Source organism: Heterodontus francisci, unplaced genomic scaffold, assembly GCF_036365525.1.
Source record: "Heterodontus francisci isolate sHetFra1 unplaced genomic scaffold, sHetFra1.hap1 HAP1_SCAFFOLD_782, whole genome shotgun sequence".
In the NCBI taxonomy this organism is placed as follows: domain Eukaryota; kingdom Metazoa; phylum Chordata; class Chondrichthyes; order Heterodontiformes; family Heterodontidae; genus Heterodontus; species Heterodontus francisci.
Window position 1 is genome coordinate 239,044 of NW_027141398.1, and position 12,615 is coordinate 251,658.

Genomic DNA, 12,615 nt, shown 5'->3' on the forward strand with positions numbered 1-12,615 from the left:
ATTCAGTGCGAGAGAGAGATATTCAGTGTGAGAGAGAGATTCAGTGCGAGAGAGAGATTCAGTGCGAGAGAGAGATTCAGTGCGAGAGAGAGGATTCAGTGCGAGAGAGAGAGATTCAGTGCGAGAGAGAGAGATTCAGTGCGAGAGAGAGATTCAGTGCCAGAGAGAGGATTCAGTGCGAGAGAGAGAGATTCAGTGCGAGAGAGAGAGATTCAGTGCGAGAGAGAGATTCAGTGCGAGAGAAAGAGATTCAGTGCGAGAGAGAGATTCAGTGCGAGAGAGAGATTCAGTGCGAATGAGAGAGATTCAGTGCGAGAGAGAGAGATTCAGTGCGAGAGCGAGTTTCAGTGCGAGAGAGAGATTCAGTGCGAGAGAGAGATTCAGTGCAAGAAAGAGATTCAGTGCGACAGAGAGGATTCAGTGCGAGAGAGAGATTCAGTGCGAGAGAGAGAATCAGTGCGAGATAGAGATTGAGTGCGAGACAGAGAGTTTCAGTGCGAGAGAGAGATTCAGTGCGAGTGACAGATTCAGTGCGAGAGAGAGATTCACTGCGAGAGAGAGAGATTGAGTGCGAGAGAGAGATTCAGTGCGAGAAAGAGAGATTCGGTGCCAGAGAGAGAGATTCAGTGCGAGAAAGAGAGATTCAGCGCGAGAGAGAGATTCAGTGCGAGAGAGAGATTCAGTGCAAGAGATATATTCAGTGCGAGAGAGAGGATTCAGTGCGAGAGAGAGAGATTCAGTGCGAGAGAGAGAGATTCAGTGCGAGAGAGAGATTTAGTGCGAGAGAGAGAGATTCAGTGCGAGAGAGAGATTCAGTACGAGAGAGAGATTCAGTGCGAATGAGAGAGATTCAGTGCGAGAGAGAGAGATTCAGTGCGAGAGAGCGTTTCAGTGCGAGAGAGAGATTCAGTGCGAGAGAGAGATTCAGTGCAAGAAAGAGATTCAGTGCGACAGAGAGGATTCAGTGCGAGAGAGAGGATTCAGTGCGAGAGAAAGAGATTCAGTGCGAGAGAGAGATTCACTGCGAGAGAGAGATTCAGTGCGAGAGAGAGATTCAGTGAGAGAGAGATTGAGTGCGAAAGAGATTCAGTGCGAGAGAGAATTCAGTGCGAGAGAGAGATTCACTGCGAGAGAGAGATTCAGTGCCAGAGAGAGATTCAGTGAGAGAGAGATTGAGTGCGAGAGAGATTCAGTGCGAGAGAGAATTCAGTGAGAGAGAGAGAGAGATTCAGTGCGAGAGATTGAGTGAGAGAGAGTTTCAATGCGAGAGAGATACAGTGAGAGAGATTTCCATGAGAGAGAGAATTCAGTGAGAGCGAGAATTCAGTGAGAGGGAGAATTCAGTGAGAGCGAGATTCAGTGAGATTGAGATTCAAAGAGATGGAGATTCAGTGAGAGGGAGATTTATTGCGAGGGAGATTCAGTGCGAGGGAGAGATTCAGTGCGAGAAAGTGAGATTCAGTGCGAGAGAGAGAGATTCAGTGCGAGAGAGAGATTCAGTGCGAGAGAGTGAGATTCAGTGCGAGAGAGATAGATTCAGTGCAAGAGAGAGGAATCCGTGCGAGAGAGAGAGATTCAGTGCGAGAGGGAGGATTCAGTGCGAGAGAGAGATTCAGTGCCAGAGAGAGAGATTCAGTGCGAGAGAGATATTCAGTGCGAGAGAGAGGGATTCAGTGTGAGAGAGAGATTCAGTGCTAGGGAGAGGTTAAGTGCGAGAGTAAGATTCAGTGCGAGAGAGAAGATTCAGTGCGAGAGAGAGAGATTCAGTGCGAGATAGAAACTCAGTGGGAGAGAGAGATTCAGTGCAAGAGAGAGATTCAGTGCGAGAGAGAGATTTAGTGCGAGAGAGAGAGATTCAGTGCGAGAGAGAGATTCAGTGCGAGAGAGAGAGATTCAGTGCGAGACAGAGGATTCAGTGCGAGAGAAAGAGATTGAGTGCGAGTGAGGGATTCAGTGCGAGAGAGAGATTTAGTGCGAGAGAGAGAGATTCAGTGCGAGAGAGAGATTCAGTGCGAGATAGAGAGATTCAGTGCGAGAGAGAGAGATTCAGTGTGAGAGAGAGATTCAGTGCGAGAGAGATTCATTGCGAGAGAGAGGATTCAGTGTGAGAGAGAGAGACTCAGTGCGAGAGAGAGAGACTCAGTGCGAGAGAGTGATTGAGTGCGAGAGAGTGATTGAGTGCGAGAGAGTGATTGAGTGTGAGAGAGAATTCAGTGAGAGAGATTCAGTGCGAGAGAGAATTCAGTGCGAGAGCGAATTCAGTGAGATAGAGATTCAGTGAGATAGAGATTCAGTGAGATAGAGATTCAGTGATAGAAAGATTGGGTGAGAGAGATATTCAGTACGAGAGAGATACATTGAGAGAGAGATTGAGTGCGAGAGTGAATTCAGGGTGAGAGAGATTCAGTGAGAGAGAGATGCTGTGAGAGAGAGATTCAGTGAGAGAGAGATTGAGTGCGAAAGAGATTTCAGTGCGAGATTGAGATTCACTGCGAGAGAAAGATTCAGTGCGAGAGAGAGATTCAGTGAGAGAGAGATTGAGTGCGAGAGAGATTCAGTGCGAGAGAGAATTCAGTGAGAGAGAGAGAGATTCAGTGCGAGAGATTGAGTGAGAGAGAGTTTCAATGCGAGAGAGATTCAGTGAGAGAGATTTCCGTGAGAGAGAGAATTCAGTGAGAGCGAGAATTCAGTGAGAGGGAGAATTCAGTGAGATGGAGATTCAGTGAGAGGGAGATTTATTGCGAGGGAGATTCAGTGCGAGGGAGAGATTCAGTGCGAGAAAGTGAGATTCAGTGCGAGAGAGAGAGATTCAGTGCGAGAGAGAGATTCAGTGCGAGAGAGAGAGATTCAGTGCGAGAGAGAGAGATTCAGTGCGAGAGAGAGAGATTCAGTGCGAGAGGGAGGATTCAGTGCGAGAGAGAGATTCAGTGCCAGAGAGAGAGATTCAGTGCGAGAGAGAGAGATTCAGTGCGAGAGAGAGATTCAGTGCGAGAGAGAGAGATTCAGTGCGAGAGAGAGAGATTCAGTGCGAGAGAGAGGAATCAGTGCGAGAGAGAGAGATTCAGTGCGAGAGGGAGGATTCAGTGCGAGAGAGAGATTCAGTGCCAGAGAGAGAGATTCAGTGCGAGAGAGATATTCAGTGCGAGAGAGAGGGATTCAGTGTGAGAGAGAGATTCAGTGCTAGGGAGAGGTTAATTGCGAGAGTGAGATTCAGTGCGAGAGAGAAGATTCAGTGCGAGATAGAAACTCAGTGGGAGAGAGAGATTCAGAGCGAGAGAGAGATTCGGTGCGAGAGAGAGATTTAGTGCGAGAGAGAGAGATTCAGTGCGAGAGAGAGATTTAGTGCGAGAGAGAGAGATTCAGTGCGAGAGAGAGATTTAGTGCGAGAGTGAGAGATTCAGTGCGAGAGAGAGATTCAGTGCGAGATAGAGAGATTCAGTGCGAGAGAGAGAGATTCAGTCTGAGAGAGAGATTCAGTGCGAGAGAGATTCATTGCGAGAGAGAGGATTCAGTGTGAGAGAGAGAGACTCAGTGCGAGAGAGAGAGACTCAGTGCGAGAGAGTGATTGAGTGCGAGAGAGTGATTGAGTGCGAGAGAGTGATTGAGTGCGAGAGAGAATTCAGTGAGAGAGATTCAGTGCGAGAGAGAATTCAGTGCGAGAGCGAATTCAGTGAGATAGAGATTCAGTGAGATAGAGATTCAGTGAGATAGAGATTCAGTGATAGAAAGATTGAGTGAGAGAGATATTCAGTACGAGAGAGATACATTGAGAGAGAGATTGAGGGCGAGAGTGAATTCAGTGTGAGAGAGAATCATTGAGAGAGAGATGCTTTGAGAGAGAGATTCAGTGAGAGAGAGATTGAGTGCGAAAGAGATTTCAGTGCGAGATTGAGATTCACTGCGAGAGAGAGATTCAGTGCGAGAGAGAGATTCAGTGAGAGAGAGATTGAGTGCGAGAGAGATTCAGTGCGAGAGAGAATTCAGTGAGAGAGAGAGAGATTCAGTGCGAGAGATTGAGTGAGAGAGAGTTTCAATGCGAGAGAGATTCAGTGAGAGAGATTTCAGTGAGAGAGATAATTCAGTGAGAGCGAGAAATCAGTGAGAGGGAGAATTCAGTGAGAGCGAGAATCAGTGAGAGTGAGATTCAATGGGATGGAGATTCAGTGAGAGGGAGATTTAGTGCGAGGGAGATTCAGTGCGAGGGAGAGATTCAGTGCGAGAAAGAGAGATTCAGCGCGAGAGAGAGATTCAGTGCGAGAGAGAGATTCAGTGCAAGAAAGAGATTCAGTGCGAGAGAGAGATATTCAGTGTGAGAGAGAGATTCAGTGCGAGAGAGAGATTCAGTGCGAGAGAGAGATTCAGTGCGAGAGAGAGGATTCAGTGCGAGAGAGAGAGATTCAGTGCGAGAGAGAGAGATTCAGTGCGAGAGAGAGATTCAGTGCCAGAGAGAGGATTCAGTGCGAGAGAGAGAGATTCAGTGCGAGAGAGAGAGATTCAGTGCGAGAGAGAGATTCAGTGCGAGAGAAAGAGATTCAGTGCGAGAGAGAGATTCAGTGCGAGAGAGAGATTCAGTGCGAATGAGAGAGATTCAGTGCGAGAGAGAGAGATTCAGTGCGAGAGAGAGTTTCAGTGCGAGAGAGAGATTCAGTGCGAGAGAGAGATTCAGTGCAAGAAAGAGAATCAGTGCGACAGAGAGGATTCAGTGCGAGAGAGAGATTCAGTGCGAGAGAGAGAATCAGTGCGAGATAGAGATTGAGTGCGAGACAGAGAGTTTCAGTGCGAGAGAGAGATTCAGTGCGAGTGACAGATTCAGTGCGAGAGAGAGATTCACTGCGAGAGAGAGAGATTGAGTGCGAGAGAGAGATTCAGTGCGAGAAAGAGAGATTCGGTGCCAGAGAGAGAGATTCAGTGCGAGAAAGAGAGATTCAGCGCGAGACAGAGATTCAGTGCGAGAGAGAGATTCAGTGCAAGAGATATATTCAGTGCGAGAGAGAGGATTCAGTGCGAGAGAGAGAGATTCAGTGCGAGAGAGAGAGATTCAGTGCGAGAGAGAGATTTAGTGCGAGAGAGAGAGATTCAGTGCGAGAGAGAGATTCAGTACGAGAGAGAGATTCAGTGCGAATGAGAGAGATTCAGTGCGAGAGAGAGAGATTCAGTGCGAGAGAGCGTTTCAGTGCGAGAGAGAGATTCAGTGCGAGAGAGAGATTCAGTGCAAGAAAGAGATTCAGTGCGACAGAGAGGATTCAGTGCGAGAGAGAGGATTCAGTGCGAGAGAAAGAGATTCAGTGCGAGAGAGAGATTCACTGCGAGAGAGAGATTCAGTGCGAGAGAGAGATTCAGTGAGAGAGAGATTGAGTGCGAAAGAGATTCAGTGCGAGAGAGAATTCAGTGCGAGAGAGAGATTCACTGCGAGAGAGAGATTCAGTGCCAGAGAGAGATTCAGTGAGAGAGAGATTGAGTGCGAGAGAGATTCAGTGCGAGAGAGAATTCAGTGAGAGAGAGAGAGAGATTCAGTGCGAGAGATTGAGTGAGAGAGAGTTTCAATGCGAGAGAGATACAGTGAGAGAGATTTCCATGAGAGAGAGAATTCAGTGAGAGCGAGAATTCAGTGAGAGGGAGAATTCAGTGAGAGCGAGATTCAGTGAGATTGAGATTCAAAGAGATGGAGATTCAGTGAGAGGGAGATTTATTGCGAGGGAGATTCAGTGCGAGGGAGAGATTCAGTGCGAGAAAGTGAGATTCAGTGCGAGAGAGAGAGATTCAGTGCGAGAGAGAGATTCAGTGCGAGAGAGAGAGATTCAGTGCGAGAGAGATAGATTCAGTGCGAGAGAGAGGAATCCGTGCGAGAGAGAGAGATTCAGTGCGAGAGGGAGGATTCAGTGCGAGAGAGAGATTCAGTGCCAGAGAGAGAGATTCAGTGCGAGAGAGATATTCAGTGCGAGAGAGAGGGATTCAGTGTGAGAGAGAGATTCAGTGCTAGGGAGAGGTTAAGTGCGAGAGTAAGATTCAGTGCGAGAGAGAAGATTCAGTGCGAGAGAGAGAGATTCAGTGCGAGATAGAAACTCAGTGGGAGAGAGAGATTCAGTGCGAGAGAGAGATTCAGTGCGAGAGAGAGATTTAGTGCGAGAGAGAGAGATTCAGTGCGAGAGAGAGATTCAGTGCGAGAGAGAGAGATTCAGTGCGAGACAGAGGATTCAGTGCGAGAGAAAGAGATTGAGTGCGAGTGAGGGATTCAGTGCGAGAGAGAGATTTAGTGCGAGAGAGAGAGATTCAGTGCGAGAGAGAGATTCAGTGCGAGATAGAGAGATTCAGTGCGAGAGAGAGAGATTCAGTGTGAGAGAGAGATTCAGTGCGAGAGAGATTCATTGCGAGAGAGAGGATTCAGTGTGAGAGAGAGAGACTCAGTGCGAGAGAGAGAGACTCAGTGCGAGAGAGTGATTGAGTGCGAGAGAGTGATTGAGTGCGAGAGAGTGATTGAGTGTGAGAGAGAATTCAGTGAGAGAGATTCAGTGCGAGAGAGAATTCAGTGCGAGAGCGAATTCAGTGAGATAGAGATTCAGTGAGATAGAGATTCAGTGAGATAGAGATTCAGTGATAGAAAGATTGGGTGAGAGAGATATTCAGTACGAGAGAGATACATTGAGAGAGAGATTGAGTGCGAGAGTGAATTCAGGGTGAGAGAGATTCAGTGAGAGAGAGATGCTGTGAGAGAGAGATTCAGTGAGAGAGAGATTGAGTGCGAAAGAGATTTCAGTGCGAGATTGAGATTCACTGCGAGAGAAAGATTCAGTGCGAGAGAGAGATTCAGTGAGAGAGAGATTGAGTGCGAGAGAGATTCAGTGCGAGAGAGAATTCAGTGAGAGAGAGAGAGATTCAGTGCGAGAGATTGAGTGAGAGAGAGTTTCAATGCGAGAGAGATTCAGTGAGAGAGATTTCCGTGAGAGAGAGAATTCAGTGAGAGCGAGAATTCAGTGAGAGGGAGAATTCAGTGAGAGCGAGATTCAGTGAGAGTGAGATTCAATGAGATGGAGATTCAGTGAGAGGGAGATTTATTGCGAGGGAGATTCAGTGCGAGGGAGAGATTCAGTGCGAGAAAGTGAGATTCAGTGCGAGAGAGAGAGATTCAGTGCGAGAGAGAGATTCAGTGCGAGAGAGAGAGATTCAGTGCGAGAGAGAGAGATTCAGTGCGAGAGAGAGAGATTCAGTGCGAGAGGGAGGATTCAGTGCGAGAGAGAGATTCAGTGCCAGAGAGAGAGATTCAGTGCGAGAGAGAGAGATTCAGTGCGAGAGAGAGATTCAGTGCGAGAGAGAAAGATTCAGTGCGATAGAGAGAGATTCAGTGCGAGAGAGAGGAATCAGTGCGAGAGAGAGAGATTCAGTGCGAGAGGGAGGATTCAGTGCGAGAGAGAGATTCAGTGCCAGAGAGAGAGATTCAGTGCGAGAGAGATATTCAGTGCGAGAGAGAGGGATTCAGTGTGAGAGAGAGATTCAGTGCTAGGGAGAGGTTAATTGCGAGAGTGAGATTCAGTGCGAGAGAGAAGATTCAGTGCGAGATAGAAACTCAGTGGGAGAGAGAGATTCAGAGCGAGAGAGAGATTCAGTGCGAGAGAGAGATTTAGTGCGAGAGAGAGAGATTCAGTGCGAGAGAGAGATTTAGTGCGAGAGAGAGAGATTCAGTGCGAGAGAGAGATTTAGTGCGAGAGTGAGAGATTCAGTGCGAGAGAGAGATTCAGAGCGAGATAGAGAGATTCAGTGCGAGAGAGAGAGATTCAGTCTGAGAGAGAGATTCAGTGCGAGAGAGATTCATTGCGAGAGAGAGGATTCAGTGTGAGAGAGAGAGACTCAGTGCGAGAGAGAGAGACTCAGTGCGAGAGAGTGATTGAGTGCGAGAGAGTGATTGAGTGCGAGAGAGTGATTGAGTGCGAGAGAGAATTCAGTGAGAGAGATTCAGTGCGAGAGAGAATTCAGTGCGAGAGCGAATTCAGTGAGATAGAGATTCAGTGAGATAGAGATTCAGTGAGATAGAGATTCAGTGATAGAAAGATTGGGTGAGAGAGATATTCAGTACGAGAGAGATACATTGAGAGAGAGATTGAGTGCGAGAGTGAATTCAGGGTGAGAGAGATTCAGTGAGAGAGAGATGCTGTGTGAGAGAGATTCAGTGAGAGAGAGATTGAGTGCGAAAGAGATTTCAGTGCGAGATTGAGATTCACTGCGAGAGAAAGATTCAGTGCGAGAGAGAGATTCAGTGAGAGAGAGATTGAGTGCGAGAGAGATTCAGTGCGAGAGAGAATTCAGTGAGAGAGAGAGAGATTCAGTGCGAGAGATTGAGTGAGAGAGAGTTTCAATGCGAGAGAGATTCAGTGAGAGAGATTTCCGTGAGAGAGAGAATTCAGTGAGAGCGAGAATTCAGTGAGAGGGAGAATTCAGTGAGAGCGAGATTCAGTGAGAGTGAGATTCAATGAGATGGAGATTCAGTGAGAGGGAGATTTATTGCGAGGGAGATTCAGTGCGAGGGAGAGATTCAGTGCGAGAAAGTGAGATTCAGTGCGAGAGAGAGAGATTCAGTGCGAGAGAGAGATTCAGTGCGAGAGAGAGAGATTCAGTGCGAGAGAGAGAGATTCAGTGCGAGAGAGAGATTCAGTGCGAGAGGGAGGATTCAGTGCGAGAGAGAGATTCAGTGCCAGAGAGAGAGATTCAGTGCGAGAGAGATATTCAGTGCGAGAGAGAGGGATTCAGTGTGAGAGAGAGATTCAGTGCTAGGGAGAGGTTAAGTGCGAGAGTGAGATTCAGTGCGAGAGAGAAGATTCAGTGTGAGAGAGAGAGATTCAGTGCGAGATAGAAACTCAGTGGGAGAGAGAGATTCAGTGCGAGAGAGAGATTCAGTGCGAGAGAGAGATTTAGTGCGAGAGAGAGAGATTCAGTGCGAGAGAGAGATTCAGTGCGAGAGAGAGAGATTCAGTGCGAGAGAGAGGATTCAGTGCGAGATAGAGAGATTCAGTGCGAGAGAGAGAGATTCAGTCTGAGAGAGAGATTCAGTGCGAGAGAGATTCATTGCGAGAGAGAGGATTCAGTGTGAGAGAGAGAGACTCAGTGCGAGAGAGAGAGACTCAGTGCGAGAGAGTGATTGAGTGCGAGAAAGTGATTGAGTGCGAGAGAGTGATTGAGTGCGAGAGAGAATTCAGTGAGAGAGATTCAGTGCGAGAGAGAATTCAGTGCGAGAGCGAATTCAGTGAGATAGAGATTCAGTGAGATAGAGATTCAGTGAGATAGAGATTCAGTGATAGAAAGATTGGGTGAGAGAGATATTCAGTACGAGAGAGATACATTGAGAGAGAGATTGAGTGCGAGAGTGAATTCAGGGTGAGAGAGATTCAGTGAGAGAGAGATGCTGTGTGAGAGAGATTCAGTGAGAGAGAGATTGAGTGCGAAAGAGATTTCAGTGCGAGATTGAGATTCACTGCGAGAGAAAGATTCAGTGCGAGAGAGAGATTCAGTGAGAGAGAGATTGAGTGCGAGAGAGATTCAGTGCGAGAGAGAATTCAGTGAGAGAGAGAGAGATTCAGTGCGAGAGATTGAGTGAGAGAGAGTTTCAATGCGAGAGAGATTCAGTGAGAGAGATTTCCGTGAGAGAGAGAATTCAGTGAGAGCGAGAATTCAGTGAGAGGGAGAATTCAGTGAGAGCGAGATTCAGTGAGAGTGAGATTCAATGAGATGGAGATTCAGTGAGAGGGAGATTTATTGCGAGGGAGATTCAGTGCGAGGGAGAGATTCAGTGCGAGAAAGTGAGATTCAGTGCGAGAGAGAGAGATTCAGTGCGAGAGAGAGATTCAGTGTGAGAGAGAGAGATTCAGTGCGAGAGAGAGAGATTCAGTGCGAGAGAGAGAGATTCAGTGCGAGAGGGAGGATTCAGTGCGAGAGAGAGATTCAGTGCCAGAGAGAGAGATTCAGTGCGAGAGAGATATTCAGTGCGAGAGAGAGGGATTCAGTGTGAGAGAGAGATTCAGTGCTAGGGAGAGGTTAAGTGCGAGAGTGAGATTCAGTGCGAGAGAGAGAGATTCAGTGCGAGAGGGAGGATTCAGTGCGAGAGAGAGATTCAGTGCCAGAGAGAGAGATTCAGTGCGAGAGAGATATTCAGTGCGAGAGAGAGAGATTCAGTGCGAGAGAGAGGATTCAGTGTGAGAGAAAGAGATTGAGTGCGAGAGAGGGATTCAGTGCGAGAGAGAGATTTAGTGCGAGAGAGAGAGATTCAGTGCGAGAGAGAGATTAAGTGCGAGATAGAGAGATTCAGTGCGAGAGAGAGAGATTCAGTGTGAGAGAGAGATTCAGTGCGAGAGAGATTCATTGCGAGAGAGAGGATTCAGTGTGAGAGAGAGAGACTCAGTGCGAGAGAGAGAGACTCAGTGCGATAGAGAGAGACTCAGTGCGAGAGAGTGATTGAGTGCGAGAGAGTGATTGAGTGCGAGAGAGTGATTGAGTGCGAGAGAGAATTCAGTGAGAGAGATTCAGTGCGAGAGAGAATTCAGTGCGAGAGCGAATTCAGTGAGATAGAGATTCAGTGAGATCGAGATTCAGTGAGATAGAGATTCAGTGATAGAAAGATTGGGTGAGAGAGATATTCAGTACGAGAGAGATACATTGAGAGAGAGATTGAGTGCGAGAGTGAATTCAGGGTGAGAGAGATTCAGTGAGAGAGAGGTGCTGTGAGAGAGAGATTCAGTGAGAGAGAGATTGAGTGCGAAAGAGATTTCAGTGCGAGATTGAGATTCACTGCGAGAGAAAGATTCAGTGCGAGAGAGAGATTCAGTGAGAGAGAGATTGAGTGCGAGTGAGATTCAGTGCGAGAGAGAATTCAGTGAGAGAGAGAGAAATTCTGTGCGAGAGATTGAGTGAGAGAGAGTTTCAATGCGAGAGAGATTCAGTGAGATAGATTTCAGTGAGAGGGAGAATTCAGTGAGAGCGAGAATTCAGTGAGAGGGAGAATTCAGTGAGAGCGAGATTCAGTGAGAGTGAGATTCAATGGGATGGAAATTCAGTGAGAGGGAGATTTAGTGCGAGGGAGATTCAGTGCGAGGGAGAGATTCAGTGCGAGAAAGAGAGATTCAGCGCGAGAGAGAGATTCAGTGCGAGAGAGTGATTCAGTGCAAGAAAGAGATTCAGTGTGAGAGAGAGGATTCAGTGCGAGAGAAAGAGATTGAGTGCGAAAGAGAGGAGTCAGTGCGAGAGAGAGATGCAGTGTGAGAGAGAGATATTCAGTGCGAGAGAGAGAGATTCAGTGCGAGAGAGAGATTCAGTGCGAGAGAGAGGATTCAGTGCGAGGGAGAGAGATTCAGTGCGAGAGAGAGAGATTCAGTGCGAGAGAGAGATTCAGTGCGAGAGAGAGGATTCAGTGCGAGAGAGAGAGATTCAGTGCGAGAGAGAGAGATTCAGTGCGAGAGAGAGATTCAGTGCGAGCGAGAGAGATTCAGTGCGAGAGAGAGATTCAGTGCGAGAGAGAGATTCAGTGCGAATGAGAGAGATTCAGTGCGAGAGAGAGAGATTCAGTGCGAGAGAGAGTTTCAGTGCGAGAAAGAGATTCAGTGCGACAGAGAGGATTCAGTGCGAGAGAGAGGATTCAGTGCGAGAGAAAGAGATTCAGTGCGAGAGAGAGACTCAGTGCGAGAGAGAGATTGAGTGCGAGACAGAGAAATTCAGTGCGAGAGAGAGATTCAGTGCGAGTGACAGATTCAGTGCGAGAGAGAGATTCAGTGCGAGAGAGAGAGATTGAGTGCGAGAGAGAGATTCAGTGCGAGAAACAGAGATTCAGTGCCAGAGACAGAGATTCAGTGCGAGAAAGAGAGATTCAGCGCGAGAGAGAGATTCAGTGCGACAGAGACATTCAGTGCAAGAGAGAGATTCAGTGCGAGAGAGAGGATTCAGTGCGAGAGGGAGAGATTCAGTGCGAGAGAGAGGTTCAGTGCGAGAGAGAGATTCAGTGCGAGAGAGAGAGATTCAGTGTGAGAGAGAGATTCAGTGCGAGAGAGAGATTCAGTGCGAGAGAGAGATTCAGAGCAAGAGAGAGATTCAGTGCGAGAGAGAGACTCAGTGCGAGAGAGAGATTCAGTGCGAGAGAGAGAGATTGAGTGCAAGAGAGAGATTCAGTGCGAGAGAGAGAGATTCAGTGCGAGAGAGAGATTCAGTGCGAGAGAGAGGTTCAGTGCGAGAGAGAGATTCAGTGCGAGAGAGAGAGATTCAGTGTGAGAGAGAGATTCAGTGCGAGAGAGAGATTCAGTGCGAGAGAGAGATTCAGAGCAAGAGAGAGATTCAGTGCGAGAGAGAGACTCAGTGCGAGAGAGAGATTCAGTGCGAGAGAGAGAGATTCAGTGCGAGAGAGAGATTCAGTGCGAGAAAGAGAGATTCAGTGCGAGAGAGAGATTCAGTGCAAGAAAGAGAGATTCAGTGCGAGATAGAGATTGAGGGCGAGAGAGAGATTCAGTGCGAGAAAGAGAGATTCAGTGCAAGAGAGAGAAATTCAGTGCGAGAGAGAGGATTCAGTCCGAGAGAGAGATTCAGTGCGAGAGAGGCAGATTCAGTGCGAGAGAGACCGATTCAGTGCGAGAGAGAGATTCAGTGCGA